The sequence below is a fragment of the Empidonax traillii genome, unplaced genomic scaffold, assembly GCF_003031625.1.
Source record: "Empidonax traillii isolate 1590-97213 ecotype Southwest subspecies unplaced genomic scaffold, ASM303162v1 scaffold382:size1915631, whole genome shotgun sequence".
NCBI classification, from domain to species: Eukaryota; Metazoa; Chordata; class Aves; order Passeriformes; family Tyrannidae; genus Empidonax; species Empidonax traillii.
This window is the reverse complement of record NW_020955575.1, coordinates 364,895-385,981: the sequence shown is the minus strand read 5'-3', so window position 1 is coordinate 385,981 and position 21,087 is coordinate 364,895.

Sequence of the window (21,087 nt, the reverse complement as noted above, 5' to 3'; positions counted from 1 at the left end):
CTAGCTCTGCTTACAATTAAACAGGTTGCCTTTATCTGTATGGCTGATGATTTTTCATCTTTGCCATTGAAAATGAAATTCAAATGTTTATTTCAACTGGACCACTACTGATAGGACTCCATTTTAGAGAAAATCTTTCTTTATTTGCATCTGAAGCCCCAAAGGAATTTTCCCTGATACAAATAGGGAAGGTTATGTTTCAAAGATATCCATCCATTTTACTCCAGCTAAAGTCAATTGAGGGTGTGGGATTTTGGAGGCTTTGGCAAATTAAGCCCTTACGCTGCAGCTCTGTTAATGACAGTGAGTCAGAAGGGAACCCATACCACACTCCCACAACTGCATCAGCTCCTTACTTCCATTATCAGGATGTAGAACACATTTATTTTTTGTCACTGAATTCAAATGTGACTGAATACAGAGCAGATACGCTGAATAGGAAGGTGCACTTTTCCATAATACCTTTTCAGAACTGAATAAAGGTCAAAATCTATTTGACTTACATTGCATGAAATTAATTCAAAGGAGACAATTTAGGACAGAATTCAGCCTCAAGCTCCTGTAAGACTGCAATTACAGATGGCCTTTTCAGAAACAAAAGCTCACGCTACAATGTCTCTTACATATGTCTTATAAAACTTTTCCAAACCAAACCCAAATGAAATTAATGTTAGATGTTGAGTAGTTATTGCAGAGGATCACAAAAAATAATCACAAAAAATAAATGGAGTTAAAATAAATTAACTATTTTGAGACAAGATGGAAAGCTCCATATAAAGCTGAGTACTTTTCATGGACTACTCCCAGCTATAGAGAGCTTCATGAATACAGTTAATGAGCCATTGAATGAAAGTCACAGGGGAGAGGTATGATGGTCAACAAATATCTAGCATAAACCTCAGGATTTCCCCATTAGAACTGATTGGTTTTATGCTGAATGTACCAATCTGAAACCTGCTGATTACTGAAACATAAAGGGCTGGTGCGCTCCCCCATTTCCTGAGCATTCTCTCTGCTCTCAGCACACACACGCACTAACACTTATATTGCGATGGCTTGAATCCAGGCCATGAATGATGTATAACAGAGGGAGCAATCAAATTCCTCTAAAACCATTAAAGTCACATTTTCATTGTTAGTTTGTGGCCCAATACTCTTATGACCAATAATTCTAACTGTTAGGAACACATAACAGTAATACTGTGAGATTGGTTCAAAATTAATTTATACTGGGCTACTTCAATTAGTCAGCACAATGGTAGAACTAACAGATGTTCCATACTGTAATGCAGTTTCATGGTTAAAGAATATGACACAGCTACATTGATTTTATCTTCACTACCTTTCCCATTTAGTATCACACTACAGGCAGCATATAAAATCAAATGCAATTATGAGTCTTTAGAGTTAGCAGCTGGACATGGCAAAAAGTATTAGTAAGCTCTCTTTCCCTTAGAAGACCTCTATGTGGAAGAAAATCAATTATTATAAAGTTTTGGATGGTTTCCCAGATACACTGCAAAATTGATAAACACTTAAGATTTTTTCAACCAGAAGAGGACAGGAATCGGGGGGAAAGAGAACATTTATTATAGCACTTATACCATATTTCACAGCTCTGCATCGCCACAGCAGTGGCTTAACCCAAAATCATGGCATTGGTCCAAATCCACCATAAATTCATCCATTCCAAAGTCAGAAGCAACATCTGCAAACATAAAACTTGACTTCCTATTGGATGTAGGATGCCTAGGATATAATCTGACTTGTTCAGCAATGTCAGCTATAGACAACCCAGTATTAACCTTTACAACCTTTTCCTGTTTGAAAAACATCCATAGCTTTCTTTTGATTTGAATTTGTCTCATTTTGGCATCTTGCCCTCAGACCATATTAATAATTTTGGTTTGGTTTCAAACTTCTGCTTTCCATGTAAGTGCCTTTAGCTTGATAACCTTTGAATCTTTGAATCTTGATAATTAGTTACTTGGAAAATTTAACTAGATTAAAAGAGATTAAGCTGTTACAGTTATGCACTGTAGGGTTTATTTCCCAATAGGGTAATCCTAAGGATTATCATGTAATGGATTATCTCTCCACACTATTCTGTGTCCATAGCAGCAGATCTGAACACAGTGCTCAGTAATATTCAAAGGTGACATAACTTCCTTATTTCTCTACAAATGTTTCCACCAATAACATCACACTTCATGCTCATCTGACCTTTACAGTCAAGGCTTCTTGGAGTTAAAAAGTTTTCCTCCTTTATTGGAAATAACATTCTTTCATGTTAGACCTATGACTTTATGCTTGGCCCTATGTAAATTCAGATGTTTGTTTGCACTTAGCTTGCCAGATAGTCTTGATCATCGTGCATCAAAGACTTCCCTTTTTATTATTTCCTACACTCACCACATTTCTCATCTGCAACTTTATTGGTATCCCTGTGTATTTTCTTCCAAGCATTGAAAAAGAATATTAAATGTAATAGAGTCAAATACTGATCCCCATGGAACTTGTAGACAAACATCTGAAGAATGATGATTCTTCATTTACAGTAATATTTTAACACCTTTCAGTAGCCCAGGTTTTAATCAATTCAGTATGTGCTATGTTGATTTTATTTCTTAATCAACATGTCATGTGCTACCAAATGAAATGCCTTATAGAAGACTAACTGTATTCCATCAATTTTATTACCTTTATAAACAAAACGGGATTGCTGCATCATCTGTTTCATTATTCTGCCTAAAATCATTTTCAGGCTGACAAATCTATAATTGTATTTTTTGTTGCTTGTGTTGGAACAGAGTTGGATCTTCTATTTACATCTGGGACTACAAAAATGCTTCAAGTGTTGAAATTTCATGTCAAAAATCAAGCCTAACACTTCAAGGGTATCATCAACCAGCTCTGTTAAAAGTCTTTTTAACAGATTGCCTGGACTTGCTTATTTAAGATGTTTGCTTTTATTAGTCTTCATTTAACATATACCTTCATTTTTTTGAACTGAAATGTTTTTAAGCTTCTAGCATACTAGATTCAAGGCTACAAACAACTGCAATATTGATGTGGGGCTGTATGGTAATGCAACCTCTTCCTTATGACAAGACACAGGATATGTCTCAAATGTGGTCCTGAAGGGCAAATACCCTTTCTCCCAGCCATCTGTGTGCTCTGATATTCCATATCATCTGCCTTTTTTCTTAAAACAGCAACTGTAGTATTTTATTTAATAAACACTCTCCCTCTGCTATATTATTACAGAAATGTAACTATTTCCATTTTTTCTTCTTTAACTTCTCCCATTATTCCTCTATATGTCAGTCTTCTTTGTAATCTATGGTTTGAATTTATCAAATCTGTTTTTTTTTTAAATACATCTCTGAAAGACAGTAAAGCTATGCTTCCTGTTTAGCATAGTGTAATCTAAAACTCAACAAGAAATATCATATTAACTGAGATAGAAGTTGGTTTTTCTCAGTAAAATAACCATAAATCTCTGGTCTATGTCTGCATTAACTATGGGTAGTACTTAATTAAATGTCAACAGTTTGTAAAACATTAATTTTTCTTTAAAATATCAGACAGTATACTAGCACAACACTTAAAATAGTTTTCACCTTTAAATGTTAATATCTGCAATTAAAAGTGTCAATTTTGCCTTCCAAAAATTATATTTATATGTGAATTAAAAACCAAAAATTAAAAAATCAAAATATGATCCAAAAATTTAAATTATGCTGAAAAAGAAAACCTGTATAATCTGAAACTGACATTCAGAATGTTGTTGTGTTTTACTACACCTAAAATAATCATACATACATTCACACAAACAGGGTCAAGGATATATTCATTGAGAAAAAATAAACTTAAATACTGAATTTGCAACTGACTTGAAACTTGGATTCCTGTAGCTTATTACTCAATAACCATAGGCTGCGTAGGAACAGGAAAATCTGCCAATACAGAACTTACTACAGAATTAAAATGGTCATTTGCTAACTTAAAACTTTATTATCTATTTATTTATTAACAATTCATCCCCGTTTATGTAGTCATTTTCTTCATACTCTCTTCCTTTATAAAGTACAGTTCATTTTACAATTCTCTATCAGTTCTGTTTGTCAAAGGCCCTGAGGCAAGACAGAGAAGTTTCTTCAAACAGAGCTATAAAACTTCATTACTTAAAGATTGTAAAGTAGTCTAACCTGTTCAATATTATAATTTATTTGGTGCAGTTTGTAGTCTTTTTGTCTCCTGTTCTCTGAACACCCGCTGTGAACCACACATGAAACTGGATATTTTTACACTGTAAGCTCACTGTCAGTATGTACAAATTTTGTTCTTTATATCAATATGCCAAGGTCACAGAGCTTGATGGTGGAAGAGGGGACAGGGAAAAAGCAGAATAGTGGCCTGTTGTTGTACTGCTTGTATTATACACCAGGAAAGGCAACTTTATTTTTATTGTTGCTTGAGCATGGTACAACTTTCTCTCCAGCTCTGAATTACTGTCCAATGTATTTGATTTATAATAGAGAACAATGTTTATTTTTCAAGTCACCCTGGAACAGATGTGGCAGGGTACAGTTGAAGAACAACAAAAAAAAAGTAGCACAATTTCCTTCAACTGACTAAGCAGGCTATATATGAAATAACAGCCATAGGTCTGTGTTTTTGCTCATGGGAACCTAGCACAGTAGTGAAGGTAAATGTAACCCTGACACACATGGCTAAGGCAACACTGCCAACTGTAATCTTAAAGTTCCAAAGCTGATATTCTTCATTTATGGTGTACTTATTAGTAAAAATAGAAGTGGAACTCTTCAACTCAGCTACAACTCAGAATATATTCTCACTGTGATCATATCATATCTGACCTGCTGGAAAGCAGCTCAGTGAAGGACCTGGGAGTCCTGGTGGACAACAAGCTGTCCATGAGCCAGCAGTTTGCCCTCGTGTCCAAGAAGACCAGTGGTATCCTGAGGTGCCTTAAGAAGAGTGCTGCCAGCAGGTTGAGGGAAGTGATCCTGCCCCTCTACTGAGGGCTGGTGAGGCCACATCTGGAATACTATGTCTAGTTCTGAATTTCCCAGTACAGGAGAGACGTAGAGCTCCTGGAGAGGGTACAGTGGAGGGCTACAGAGATGATTTTGGGACTGGAGCATTTCTCTTCTGAGGAAAGACTGAGGTGAACTGTGCTTATTCAGCCTTGAGAATAGATGACTGAGAGGGGACCTCATCAATGTGTATAAGGATATAAAGGGAGGGTGTTAAGAGGATGAATCCAGGCTCTTCTCAGTGGTGCCAAGCAATAGGACAAGACACAATGGGCAGAAACTGATGCACAGGAATTTCCAGCTGAATATGAGGAAGAACTTCTTTACTGTGCAGGAGACTGAGTACTGGAACAGATTTCCCAGACAAGTTGTGCAGTTTCCCACACAAATTTGAGCCTGTGGCCTATTCTGCTACTTGTGGTATAGTACCTTACCTCCATGCAAATTCACACAGCAGCAGACACTGCTGAAATGCTACAGAATTCCCTCCATGCATCCACAGCAGTTGCTATAGGACCAGATTATTGTTTTTGGCTCTGCTGAGAGTAAATAAGGTCATCCCTGCATCCACCAGCAGTACCTTCCCCCAAATCTGGTAAAAAACAGCTCTGGGAGAAGCTGCCACTCTGAGTACATTCGTTCCCACTCCTTTGAGTGGCATGCATGTAACTGTGCTCACCCAACAATTCCAGGAGAGTGGAAAGTGATTCACCTCAGTTTTGCAGAACTGTAGAAAACTCCCCTGTGCTTAGCTGCCAGTGTTCCCTGGCCCTCATAAGTCCAGAAAAGAAATGATAGGGAGGGTTTAGTGTAAGCAGGTTATATGCAAACCCTGCTTCTACATGTTCAATCTTACTCAAGGACACTGCCATGGCTATCTTCGGGGCTGTGATGTAATGCAGGTGAACTAACTCGCTATATACATATAAATACCAATATGTACCAATATATACCTAGCTTTCCTTTTTTTAATTCATCGCCTGACCATATCTCTGTTACAGAACATGAGTAAGTAATTCCTGCAAATATGTAAGTAATCTTTACTGGGGAATCAGTAATGGTAAATGCAGCTCAAGCAATGCAGACATTATGAATTATCAATTATCATGATCAATATGATGAATGTAACAGCACAAGATAACAACAGAGAAGTGAACACTAGGCTCCTGCAAAAGTTCAATAGAAAATAAAGGTTCTGCAAATTTTAACCAAACCTCTATTAGATATTTATGTTTTAACATATTTATTGATTTGTTATGTCATAGATAAAACATCTTTAACCTAAATAATCAAGTCTTTTAAGAAGAAAATCTTAAAAGTGCAGAAAGTGTAATATGACTTCTTTATCTCAGTTTAGAAAGTGAATTGATACTTGCAGCTACCTTTGCAACTATTACTCTTGGCAAGTTTTTTTCTATTTGTTTTCTTTCTGACTGGAGATAAAAACACTAAATCTGCTACTGTTAATTTTTTATATGTCTTTATTTGTTGTAACTCATTCAGAACTCTTTAACTTGTATCTTTCAAATATATAATATTTAAATTATATATATATATTTAAATATATTTATTCAAATATAAAATATTTTTTCCTCTCAAGGTGTTCTCACTATGTAATTCTGAGCAGAAATAGAGTATTAATGTTTAAACGAGAAAAGAACTGTCTCTTCCCTTATCATTACTTTTACCATTTGGAAAAAAAAACACAAACCAAAAAAACCCTAACTAAATAACACTACTTTTGGAGACAAAAATGAGTATATTAAAATTCCAATTATTCACTGGAAATGTCCTCAGTGAATAAAAGCCTACTTTTCTTCTCTGAAGTAATTGGTTTCGACTGGCTATGGTTATTTGAACTTGAAAATTTCATAGCAGTCAGAGTCTTTTAAAAACATTACTTACAGTTGTATACCAAAGGAAAATTTTCAGCAGCAGAAATATATTCAGAGTGATTTTTCTGAGAGTCACTATACTAAGGAACTAAAATCTGGGTCTAGCATGAGTTATTTGTAATGAATTATTCTGTGATTCCTGCCATCCTTCCTTTATGTACATGTCCTCACACCCTTTTTCATTATGAGCACTATATTTTCAATATGATTTGGGAACTGTAAAATATAACCATACTTATATGTCACCCATGTACCTCACTACTAATACCAATTATGAGTAGTGCCATGCATCACCCTCATTAACTGCTACCCTAGGATGTCTGACAGAGAAGGTTTACGGAAGAACAGAGGCAATCACAACTGTATTTTAATTCTTCCCAAAAGATCCACAAGTCACCTACTGGTGCATCATTCTGAAATGGAAAGGTAAAAACTTGAGGTTTCATTACTGAAAGCGATTTGAAAGAAGTTTTCAGAGAAATTAAGGAAACAAGTAGCCCACTTTCCACCTTGGGATGGAAAACTGAAATAATGAACTTAAAAGAGCATAATGAAAGGAAGTAATAGTTTCTCCTTATGCTTTCTTTCATTTTTCCATCTGTCTGCAACACCCTTCCTTTTACAAGTCCACAACCAGACCTAACAATTCACCCAACCACCTCATTCACCATCTGACCCCACCCCTGCAGCGTTTCAACCTTGCCTTTCACCCTTTTGTCTCACATTTTAATCTGCCTTATCTATTAGAAATCTTACCATGCTAACACATTTTTTTTTCAGAATGGAAAAAAACCCTTCATGTTTATCCCATCAGAGATAACATACATCCTGCTAAAAATCTGAATATCTCATGACTTAGAGAGAGAGAGAGAATTAGATCGAAACCCCCTTCTCTTTACAGCCCTATTTCTCTCCACATCCTTAAAATAATGTCTTCTTCCTACTCAACATTTTAAAGTATATCTCTGCATCTGTCTGGGAGCATGGGCAGGTACAATTGTAGCATTTTACTACCATGATGTATTTTCATTAACCTTTCACCTTTGAGGACAGGTCTTTTTTCCACTTCAAAAACAGCTTAAGAGATACAGGTCACAGACTCATAGGCACTACAAAAGGAGTGAAAGGCAGAATGACCTTAAGAGTCTATTATACATCAAAAGCAAGATATTTTACAAGCCTATCAATTTAACACTTAAAAGTGTAGTGGGAAGGTCATATGAAGCAGTACTCCCTTCATGAAATTGTTTTCAAAATACAGGAGAGCATATGATTGAAATCCTTGAGCAGAGCTCTGTGTACCATTAAATCCTGTCTCAGGCTAGACCCACAGGAGCTGTGGTTGGTTGCTCCCAGCCCAAGGGTGACTCCCAGCACCTTTGATGGGCTCCTAAGCTCCAGGTGCATGATGTGCGAGTAGCTAGAGGTGTGACTCACTCGTCCGTATACCTGGCTGGAGTAATACAGGGAAGATTGCTGGCCACTGCCAGTCCCTCTGGCCTCTTGGGGCAATGTTCAGGGACATCCCTGAATGATACTACAACTGGGCTTAACCATCTTCTCACCTTCCATCCAGGTGTGAAATGTTTCAGGCTGAATTTCTTGAATACTTCAGTTTTTACATATAAGTATCCAGTGGGAGAGGATCATCTCAACATAATATGATATTATAATCTGGAGTAGATTCAACAATAGGGTTCATGAGCATGCTGACTACCACTATCAACTCCAGCCATATTACCCTAGAGTTTTCTTTTGAGAACATTGTAAGAAGACAAATTAAAATCCATGCATGACACAGGCTCAAGTAGCTGACCTATTGAACAAAAGTGAGCTGGCACATCTATCCCCTCTGCTGCTCATCTTTGTCATGCTACTTAAATTGGATAATCACGCTGTAAAAATGCTGCCAAATCAGGTTCCTCACCTGGTAAATGTGGAGGGAGAGCACTTCTGCATGTAATGTGATTCTGGTCAATGAGAGACAGCTAAGTCCAGGTGCTGTCAAAACTAAATCCTTCGATCATTGCCTGAAGCCCAACTCAGGCATCAGGAACCTGATGTCCCTTCTCTATAGGCAGCAGTTTGTGTGGAACGTTTGAGGATTGCAATCTTCAAGTCTGATATTTTGAATCATAATTTTCTTGGGTTTGAACATCTAATACTTCTGTGTTTCTATTTCATCTCAACCAAGCTGTCAGTGCTTTACAGTTCCAGCCTCCTCAATGTGTTGATGTTGCCGACATCCTTTCCCACTTCCTCATGATTCTACTAACTATGTGTAAAGATTTGAGGTCTGAAATATGCATTTGGTATGAAAAAACCATCTTTATTTCTCTGAGAGTAGGAGGTTACACCACAAACCACCATCAGTGAAGATGAAAAAGGAAGCAGGGGGTCCGGTTAGAAAATGGTTTGCGGAGTTGCAATACTGTGCCTCGCCAAACACCATTCCTAACACCAGAGGGAGCTGAGCAAAGGTATGAATTCTGAAAATCCACTCCTAGAGAAGCCCAGACTTCGCTGGCCAAATGAACCCCCGCAGCTAATACTTCTGTCTATACAGATTCAGAACTGAAGGAAAAAAATATTAAAAATATTGCCACAAGGTGAGAATTGATTACCTCCTGTTTGAGGAGTAAAAAAAAAATTCACAATATGTACCCAAAAGTTTTCTTCCTTTTTTATCCTCTCACTGAGAACTTTATCAGTCTCTTAGTTTTTGACATAACATTCACTTTTAAAAATTAAAGCTTTCACACACCTTCTTCTTGGATGGCATTGGTAGACTTTAGCTTATATTTATTTCACACACAGTTATATTTTTCCCAGTCTAAATTGCTACTTTTATAGAAAGCCATAAGTATTTCCTTGCTTCTTCAACATTTCAGAGTTTTTGACATGGATATCCTTATATGTTTAATATAATTATCTTGCTTATCAACAAAGATTTTACCTCTTCAGCAGCAAACAGCGCTTGGCTTTTGGGTGTTTTTTTGTTTCATTTTTCTTTTTTATGTTTTCCCCATAGTTTTGAAGACATAACGAAAAAAACAAACCAAACCAACCAACCAAACAAACAAACAAGTAAACTCTGATCATATTACAGATAACTCTCTTTAACTAAAACCTTCTTAAAATAATAACAATAATAAACCCCAAACTATAAAGTTTTGCTTTAATTCCTAATGAAAAAAAAAAAAATCCACAAGTCTATCAAGCTTGCATATACACGGTCTGTAATTATTTCAGTGTTTGCCATTGACATATATGATGACAGGGGTATCTCTACCAGCAGATAACAAAATTCAACCCTTCCCAATTAATTAACTGACTGCAAAAAAATGTAGACACTCCCACTGTATTCAGAACATGTTCAACACGTTTGATCCAGTAGTTGGGGCTACCCTGTAAATCCAAGAGAACTTTAACATCCAGAAGTTGTGGGCTGCTTTATGCAAAACTCTCTTTTTTATTATTTAATATTTTCAATTGACATGAGCATTCTACTGTTGCTCACTGCAATGGCCTGCTGGATAGAGGACTTGCCATTTTCTGCTTCGTTTGTAATTACTGTGCTGCAATAACTTTCCTAATGCATTTACCTTTTATTTTCTTCTCTGACATTTACCTACATCACACCTCATTTGCTGCTCAGGAGTCCAATTAATATTAAAAATGCTATGTTTGTCTGCATTCATCTGTTGCTGATCATTTCTGTGCAATAATTTCAGATCTGTATGAAATACCACATACTTGATTTTAAAAAAGCTAAGCATGCAGTTATAATTACTGATGTGTATGTTTCATTTTTGAATATGAAAATGATCATCATCCATTTGCATGTGCAATTATCCATTCTGCATTTACCATCTGCAGGTGAAGGTTTCACAGGCCACAGTGGTCATTTCACATGCAAATTAGACATGACTGCACTTGCGTGATTTACATGCAATTCCTTGTCGGAGACATCTAAAAATCAAGACCTAAAATTAATATTTACAACAAAGGTGATGATTAAGTTCATCAATATGAGGAAATTCTAATAAAGATGTAATATTGTGAAATATCATATTATTATTGTTTTTAACAGTTATGCCTTAGTTGCTGCTGGACAAGTGAATAATGCTAAACTTTGTAACAAATCTGTGGATTGATTTGCACATCTGGAGAAGTAGTAGGTGATAAATGCAGGGCTTTGATGCAAAGTTTTACTTTGTAAAAACAGTTGAGGTGACCTCATGTGAAAAACGCAAAATGAGAACATAGGATCAGTTTTAGGGGAAGGAGATTTAACCCGTTGCTGAGATGTGGAAGAGCTAATTTTTGTGTTTAATCCATTTCAGAAGATGCTGATGGACTAGTCTTAAATATGCAGTTGTTGGGTCACTGACTCTTTATTGTTCAAGCTGTCTATATGTCAAGTTTAAATCTCCCACAAAAACCAGTGATGTTGATGCGAATATTCAGCAATGGGAGATGTGAAATGAAGGTTTTCCTCCTCACTGAAAAGAATTATTTAAATATCTATTTAGAAAAGAATATCTTCCTCGGGACCTGCAAAAGCAGCAAGTGTGAAAAGAAAGGATTAACAGAGATGCCCTAGTGCTTTGCCCAAGGAATAGAAGTTTTTCCCACATGAACCCAGTGAAGAACTTAGCTTATTTCATTAAAATCAAAGACAAATTCGGAATTTGGGATTGTTGGGTCCCATTCCTTTGAAACACCCTCACCAAATCGTTATCCCAAAAGTGAGTGTAAGAATTCCTGTTTTAAAGATAAGTCTCTTGTGAAATATTTCATATTTGACATTTGTGCTATAATATGCATTTCAACACCCTCTTTTCTGTAATAGTAGTCACTGACTTTCCGGAACTTCATGACTTCTTTTGTTAGAGGACAATATGTTGTATCTTTTTGCTGACACCAAATTTATCCTTGTCAGAGTGTTTTATTTTTTTCTGTAACAAAAGAAATTAATTTTTTTCTGTGGTCACAGATAGCCTCTTAGCTACCCAGCAAGTTTCACGGACATAGCCTAAGCAGATAGGTCTCCTGAAAATTGAATTACGTTCTTAAGTTATTGAGTAGTAGTACTTTTATAGTAGTCTAAGGGCACATGAAAGACAAGGTTTATAAGGAGAAATAGNAAAAAAAAAAAAAAAAAAAAAAAAAAAAAAAAAAAAAAAAAAAAAAAAAAAAAAAAAAAAAAAAAAAAAAAAAATTCTTAAGAATAAATACATTAAAAAAAAAAAAAAGGAAAACTAATGGTTCATCTATTTATAGGTTGTCCTTGACTATTGTGCTCCCTTACACTGTACTCATTTTTGTGATATATTGGAACCTACCTTTAGTTTGTCAAGAAATATGACTACAAAATAAAGGTATAGAACTAGATCAATCCAGATCACCAGGTCCAGTCATCACTTTTTCAGGTAAACCCTTTCTTAAATGTATCTTGCTTAAAACTGATTATGCTCCTTGCTTCCCCTTTTCCAATCACAAAAGAATGTTTCAGAAACCTGCTGCCACAAGGCTTAGAAACTTCTTCCTAAATTCTACCTCAAATTAAATGATTGGCCATTTTTTACTTATTTATCTTGTGGTAACATAGATGAAAGTGCTTTTGCCTTCCCCAGGTTGGTGGTTGACTTTCTTATGTACTTGTAGAGAGCAATCTTATCTGGTAGCATTTTGCTCACCTAAATAATTCAAATTTTTATCTTTATCTTCTTGCAAGAAATAAAATAATTTTCCTGATTGTCTCACAGTCTGCTGCTATGTCTACTGTACTTAACATAATCTTTATTAAACATGGGCACCAGAACTGGACATGCTACTGCTGTCTCTGTTGACCTCTTATCTATCTGTCCTGACTTGCTGCATCTTACAACTTCAATCGTCTTTTTTTTCATGACCACATCACATCAATGACTCATAGTCATCTTGTGATTACTAATACACTCAATATATCATACATTTGTCATGTGTTGTTTGTTCATTCTCTGAGTCTTTTCCCAGGAGGAGAAGCATGTCCAGAGATGTGTCAGGCTTTAGTGGAGTTTTACTTTTTATGTTTCACCCTTTGTTCTGTGGTATGTGTCACTGCATGTTTTTATAACAGATGTCTTAATTTTTCTATTTGAATGAAAAGGTGAGGACATTGGTTGATTTTTGATAGTTCCTGAGCAGCTAAATCCAATGTCTCAGACCAACCACACAGAGATTTGTCTTTCACATATAGAAATTTTGTCCCCAGTGCAAAGTGTTGAAGAAGCACACTTATTGACCATGGTCTTAACCTGATATCCTGTGATGGCCATTTAGGTATTTTGGCAACAAAAGAACCTGTCATCAAATTCTTGCAGATAGAGATCTAATATGAAATAAATACTGTTACAGTCCACATGACAGCTATGAGCTGCTCTCAAAAACTTTAATAATGCAGAAAATAATGTGCAGTATTTCATACCACCTGTGAAGACTTCTTACCTTGTACCCCAATACAGCTATACTGCCTTGATACAGTCAAGAGCAGAGGAATGCATAAATAACTACAGTTCAGTAATTCTGAAACATTCTGAGATGTTCTTCAGTCTCTGCAATGAGAGCTGATATGCTTAAAGAGGTAGATCATTGATTTTGGCTTATGTGAGGGTTACAAAAAGAGGACCCTATTATCCACAGAGAACAGTGGCAGTTCTTGTGTTAAATAGATAAAAGAGCCAAATGCTCTGAGCTTCTAGAGATTTAACTGAGAAGGAAAAATTATTAGTTTCACCTTTTTTTTTCTTTTTAATCCAAACCTATGTTTTCAAGAAACACAAGAGCAAATCAAATTTACAGATGATTATCAATTCTGGAAAAAAACATGAACTTTGATATTGGTAATGAGGTTATCTATACAGAGAGTTCTTAATATATTTTTAACTAACAAATTTTAAGTTGTTTCTTGCCAGAAAGAAGGTGTTCACTCAGAAACTCAAACCAAGTTAAAATGTGCAAAATATTAAAAAAATACAATGATATGCAAACCTAAATTGAGATTATTTTAAAAATAATGAAGGGGGGAAAAAAAGCTCCTTAAAGGGCCTTGATGGATTTGTTTTAAATAGCGGGTGAATTATGCAGCCTGTTTTCTTGTTTTGTTAATGAAGCATCGAGACCTAAAATATATTTAGTGTTTCATGAATATGCAATGAATTGCTAAATATTTGCAATGAGGTTTGCCAGGATGAACTTTCTTGAAAACTTACCAACCTGAACATTTAAAAATACTTTGAATCCACCAAGAGGTCAAACACATGAGCTGATCAGCTGCTCTCTCTGCCTTGAGGAAAGATTTCTAGTGGGTTTTGGTTTTTTGGTCAGTCAATACAGAAGAGCAGCCCCTATGGATGAAAGAGTTCATGACCTCAGTCAAATTACATCTTGACCAAGTAGCAGATGGATGTGTTCAAAGGTTCCCCATGTAGGCTGATAGGCTGATAGAATTGAACTGGAGTTTATTATTATTATTATTGTTATTGTAATTGTTATTGTTATTATTGTTACTATAAAACTCAGTTTCTTGTTTTGCACTTGCCACCCAAAATGAGACCTTTAGTGTGCTCAGTGAGTTTGAAAACATTTTTCAGCTCTGTTAAACGCCAATTTATTTATAAAAGACCAGTCATAAGTAGAACTAGACTAACTGCAAAACACTGTAAAATGGAAGCAGCTTTGCAAGACAGAAAATAGAAAGCAAAAAAAATCAGCCTTCTCCATCATCTTGGAGCTCTTTCTTTACTTGGCATAATGATCAAAGAATGGCTTGGGTTGGAAGGGACCTTAAAGATCATCTAGTTCCAACTCTGCTGCCATGGGCAAGGAACCCTCCACCAGAACGGGTTGTTCAGAGCCCCATCCAGCCTGGCCTTGAACATTTCCAGGGATGGAGCATCCAGATCTTCCCTGTTCAAGTGCCTCACCACTCTCACAGTAAAGAAATTTGTCTAAATATCTAATCTAAACCTACCCTCTTTCTTTTAAAGCCATTACACCTTTTCCTAACACTGCTTGTCCTTGTAAAAAGTCCCTCTCCATCTTCACAGAATCACAGAATATTCTGAGTTGAAAGGGACCTATATAGATCATCAAATCCAATGCTTAGCCCTGCACCAAACCAAGAGTCACAACATGTGCCTGAGGGTATCATCCAAGCAATTCTTGAACTCTGTCAGTTTTGGTGCTGTGACCATTTCCCTGGGGAGCCTGTTCCAGTGCCCAACCATCCTCCAGGTGAAGAAACCTTTCCTAATATCCAACCTAAACCTTTCCTGACACAACTTCAGGTCCTGTCACTGGTCACCACAGAGAAGAGATCAGTGCCTGCCTCTCCTTCTCCCCTCATGAGGAACTTGCAGACTGCAATGAGGTCTCCCCTCAGTCTCCTCTTCTCCAGGCTGAACAGATCGAGTGACCTCAACAGCTCCTCATTCAGCTTCGCCTCAAGGCCCTTCACCATCTTTGCTGCCCTGCTTTGGACACTCTCTAAAAGCTTAATATCTTTCTTATATTGTAGTACCCAAAACTGCACATAGTATTCAAGGTGAGGCCTCACCTATGCAGAGTAGAGCAGGAAAATCACCTCCCTTGACCTCTGTCTTGTAGGCTCCAGGCTGAAAAGCTTCAGTTCTGTCAGTCTGTCTTCATAGGAAAGGTACTCCAGCCCTCGTAGGTTCATCTTTTCATAAAAGGCCAACCCAAAGAGGATGCTTTTCGCCGCATCACTTGTTCAGATCAATCAATGCAGCACTGAGTCCCTCCCACACTTGCTTTAAAAAATGGTCAGAAAATTATCTGGCCTCACCCTCTCTCCTTAATAAAACTATAATCAAATTCTTTCAACACTAAGTCACAGCAACTATATTTCAAACTGCTGCTGGTAGCAGTATTTTAAATTGGACTCTGAGTCATATCAGGGCTCTGTATGGCCACTCTCCCGGAAAGAAGCAGGCATGGCTGCACTGGGTGTGCTTCTGCTGCTGAAGTGTGCAGGCTGCCTCCTTATTCCACACTCCTGCCAATAGCTATTCATAGGCTGAAAATTGAAAGAGCTAAAAGGCAGATATTCTTCCTACTTTGTTACGCTGCTGAAAGAGTGGGGAGCTTTAAGGAGAGCTGGAGCGGGGAGCAGTAATCTTGTCCTCCATCCCAACCAAATTCCTCTGGGCACGTGCAGCAGGGCTAGAGATGTGATGCTGCACAGGACAGTGCAATTGCTTAGATGACTGGGTAACAAGTAGAAAGTCCAAAGGATTAATGCAAAGTCTGCCAAGTGTCACTGTTCACCCCTGAGCCTGACCTTTGGTATCCCACTGAGGTTTGTACTGCTAAATTAGGCTGGGTTTTATAGAAAATAGTAAACACATGGTGAAAAAAATCACCATATAGTGACCATATTTAAAACTATTTATTCTTAAGTATGCTGTGATAGCTCTGGAGCTGTCAGTCGGGCATTTAGGGTACCTATGTACAAGCAGATGTACAATCTAAATCAAAGGATATTCTCTGATGTATAGAGAAAATACACACAAAAAGCTGACTGGAAAACAGTAAGAAAATTATGATGATGGTATTGTAACCTGTGGTTGTAGCTTTTTGCAAATTGTATTATTATCAGACAAGAATAATTTCTAATGGCAGAAAAATGTATCATCTCATCCAAATCTTGTTAGAAGATGACAGATGAAAGATAGTTAGCTGATTTCTTTTGCATTCAAGGAGAATTTCAGATTGTTTCTATCTGAGTCACTAAAAGTTAGGTTTCTTGACAAATATGAAATCCTAGTACAAGCCACTATTGAAGTTATTCAAGTGAAACTTTTAGTGCTTTCTGAACAGCCAGGGTAAATGATCCTCTTTGCATTTTCTGAGATAATTCTAATTAAATTTAGAACCAACTCAGGTCTCCTGAATTCAGATTCAGAAGATCAGGTAGAGGAGAAAATACCAAACAACACTTGTAGACTGAATGAATTATCAGCATAGACCCCAATCCCATAAAATGTTCAGTGACATTGATTCCTGTTTTAAATCACAGTAAGCTGTGATTGTTCAGTGTAATTGGCCCCAGGTGTCTGAGACACGAGATTGCCCTTTAGTATGAAGTATTTCCATTTAGTTAGCACTAGTGCAATGCTAGAAAACTGCGTAATTCTGTAGCAGCTCGATTCTATGTACAACAGGAAGAAGAGAATGCTAAACCTTAGAAATTTATAGAGATTCGGGAATTGTTATGGTGGCGTTGGAAAAGAGTGTATTAGAGACTGATAATATTTGGAGAAGTATCTATTTTCAGACTTCTTTCGGACAATATACCAGCTTAAATTGCTGTGTCACAAAATTCATCCAGTGTATACACTAGTCATCTAAAGGATATGGGAAAGACTGTGCCTGCTGTCCCAAAAGCTGTGAGCAAGCAGAAAATATTAGACCTTCATTTTTAATAGCATGAATCCATAAACACTGTAAATATTTCAATTAAATTCAAAAAGTTAAAAAGAAACCCATGATTTCCTCTGGTTAATTAGTGTTTATTTGCAAGTCCAAGAGTCAGGGGTTGATGGACAAAGTGTCAAAGGATTTACTTGAAAAATAGCATGTGGTTATATGCAGATTTTCCTGAATAATATGAATAAATGCAGTAACTTTACTACAGGAATAGTCCCTTCTTGTTTTCAGATATGTCATAAATCTTGCCATGGTACGGAAGCTCATTAATCAGAAAAAAACTAATAATCTCTATGAACATAGCCACTCCCTCTTGAATATCTGAGTTCAGATGTCATCAACAGTAAAATGAATGGTCTTTCCTGAGGGAGAGTGATGTGTGAAAATAACCAAGAGAACAGCAGGGTGGTATGATGATGGTATGATGATGGCATGCTTGTAAGATGTTGTTTGTACCAATTACACCTGAGATTTAATTGCTTCAATTTAAAGATATGAGGAATCTCACTGTCACTAAGGCTGAGAAAGATCCTCACCAGATGCTTGCTGTCATAGTGCTGCAGCACTCATTGAGACGTATATTCAGTTGGAAAATCTTTCATTTGTTGTTCCATTTCACTGTTTCTGATTATGCTTTCCCTTAAAACATGCTTTGGGGTAAAGCAGGTCTTAAAAGGAATACAGCTATGTTCTGCCTGGGCTCAACAGACGTGTCTTTAGTATTGCTAACATCATCATGTGAGTCCAGTCTCTGAGGCAGCTTGTTTTGTGATAATTGCCCAATGCACCATGCTCCAGTGTGCCAGACTGATAGATCATCCATCTACAGATGAGATGCAATGACTAGAACCGAAGATATGGGACAGTAATTTTGGAAGTTCCCTCTATGCCAAAGTCAAATGTGACTTCAGACCCTTTGAACAGTATGATGAACTGCTGCAGTTTTTTCCAGGTTCTTGGTGTATCCTGGTGCCATTCATCAACTTTCCCTTAGTCCTTTGACATTAGATTCTGTATTTTTTCACTGTAATGTAAGGTAGCATTTCCATAGGATGCCATCAGCACAAAAAATTATTTGTCCTTGTGGTGGGGTATATTATAGTAGTCAATTATACTGCAGCATTCAGGGACCATTAGAAAAGATGTATATCCTTCTCATGTCTGCTTCAATGCTTTTATTTCCAAAAGGTGCCAAACCCCTGCTTCACATGGGGAAATTATAAGTACTATGACTATGCAAGGAAAAAAAAAAAAAAAAGATAAAATAAATTAAGAAATTTAGAGGAAAACAGAAAACAAGTGAAACATGAAAAGGAAATTTCACATTAGGTTTTCCACACAGTGTAAGCAGGGAAAATACACAATGGATTATTTTGCTTCATCACAAGCATCTTATAAGAATGGCATGTATCAAACAAAGCAGGAAAAGTGCATGCAAACATAACTGAAAAGTAAAACTGCTAGACTGAGTGAATCAGTGAGGAAGAAAAATCAAAAATAATGGGCAAATGTTGCACTTGAGTCTGAAGATGATATAAGGTATTTTATCAAGCATAAAGAATACATCTTAAAGAGATGGAGACTAGTAAGAGATTTCTGTCCAACCAGGAAAAATTGTCTGAGCATGAGCAGGACAGAGATGTATGAAATTCTTGTAACTCTTTAACTATTGTAACTATTTAGCAACAAAGTCGACAAAACCAGAGCAATAAAAATGACTGCTTCCCAGCAGGTGGCACTGAAGTTAATGTACTCTAATACACCTCAGCACCCACTTGCAGTCTTCATAAAGATTGGTGGATTTTCTTACTGGAAGACTTCCTCTTTCTCTTTGTACGTCTCCATTGAAAATCCCAAGGAACGATAGAACAAAATAGGGGCCAACAGAAAAATTTCAAGCATTGCAAGATGCTGCCACTTGACACTATTTGGCTAAAAAGGGCGCTTTTTTTTTTTTATAAATGCCAGGGAAGGAAACTGTGCAATACTGTAGAAACTTGACTGTATCATCACTACTTCAGAAGTCATAGCTCATGTTTTGCTGCCTATAAATATGCTGAGAACTTGAGGGGTTTTTCTCTAATTAGTGTATTCAATATATGTTTTTTGAAAAGCTTTGCAATTTTTACTAAATTCACCCATTATAGTTTCAAAATTATAGGCAAAATATTAACATGACAGCTGACAAGGCCCCTTTAATGTTGTTAGTGTGAGATATATCGTGCAGTCCTGTGAAAGCACAGTGTGATAGATGGATGCTGTACAGGCTTAGTAGCAATCCTGATTTGTATGCAGTGATTCTATCCTCATTCTGAGACTCCCACATTATACCAGGGATTATGATTGTTCTGAGACTCATGATCCCTAGGAGAGGCATGCAGAAAAATATCTAAAAGTGCTACAGTGAGGCTAAGTTGTAAAGGAACAGCTGGGGGGACCTGACATCGACAACAAAACAGGGAAAAGACAATCCCATGGGCCTCAGAGGGATAATTGAATGACATCCTCTGTCCCTAGCTTTTCTGGTAGTCTACCATTCTTTCTTTCTTGTCTATTATGTCACTGCAAATAATAACCCTGTCCTGAATAATATAGAAGAGTTGTGTACTTGACTATTCTAATGTTTTCTAAATCACTCTACCTTCAAGATACGTTTACTGCATCCTTGAAACTCTACTATATAGTAGAGGAGATACTGAAAAACCCTGTTAGCTGACATGATCTGTTGTAAAGAAGTCTCAGTTTTCCTTTGTGTTTGGTTAAATTTTAAAGTTTTTGCTTTAAAAAGTGATCTGTACGGCTGCCACATAAATGGAATTGTTTAAATTTTAAAAGCAATTTACAAATTACTCCTCTGTAGTCTGTCTATGCATTAGCTGTCTAATAATGGATTTCCATATGATATTTCCTTATTGCTTTGTTAATGGAAGAAATTTAGCCAGTTGCTTTTGTAATTGTGACTTGATTATGTTCCAGTTTTTACAATAGACTTTCCTAAGCTGAAATTAAACACAATTAGCTCTCTTCAGTGTCAGATCCCCTGAAAATGTGTATCTAACTAGTACAGAAGGACTGCTGCTTGTGCATTCCCATAAGAAGCTGAAAGCAGTCCAGTAGAGAAATTATGAATTTGGAAGGCTATGTTTATCAGAAGTGAATACTGTAAAGTAGCCAGGCATACTGGCAAAGAGTAATACATTAATCACAAAACAGATCAGTGAAAAATATCTTTTTTCAAGGTACTTTGATAGAGAAACAAAAATTGCAATTAACAGAGGAACCTAAAATTCAGCTGTTGGAAAAGTTAGCTAACTTCAAAGAGAATACAGATAACTGCACAAATATACATGTAGTCTGACCAAAAGTCTCTGCTAAAAATATTAAAATTGCTAAGACTTTCTCAAAAACTAGGAAGTGAAGTAAATAAGATTTCTGGTGGAAGCCTGTGTATATATTATTCAAAGGGTTCCCCTGAAGAAACCTGCTTTATGAGTCTCCTCTCTTCACAGGATCAAGCAGGGATTCAGATATGCTGCACAGTGCTAACTCTAAGGCTTAAAAGGAAAGATTAGGCCATCACTGCAGAAGGTTGTTCTCTTCTGTATGGGTCACCATGCAGAGAGGGACAGCAATGT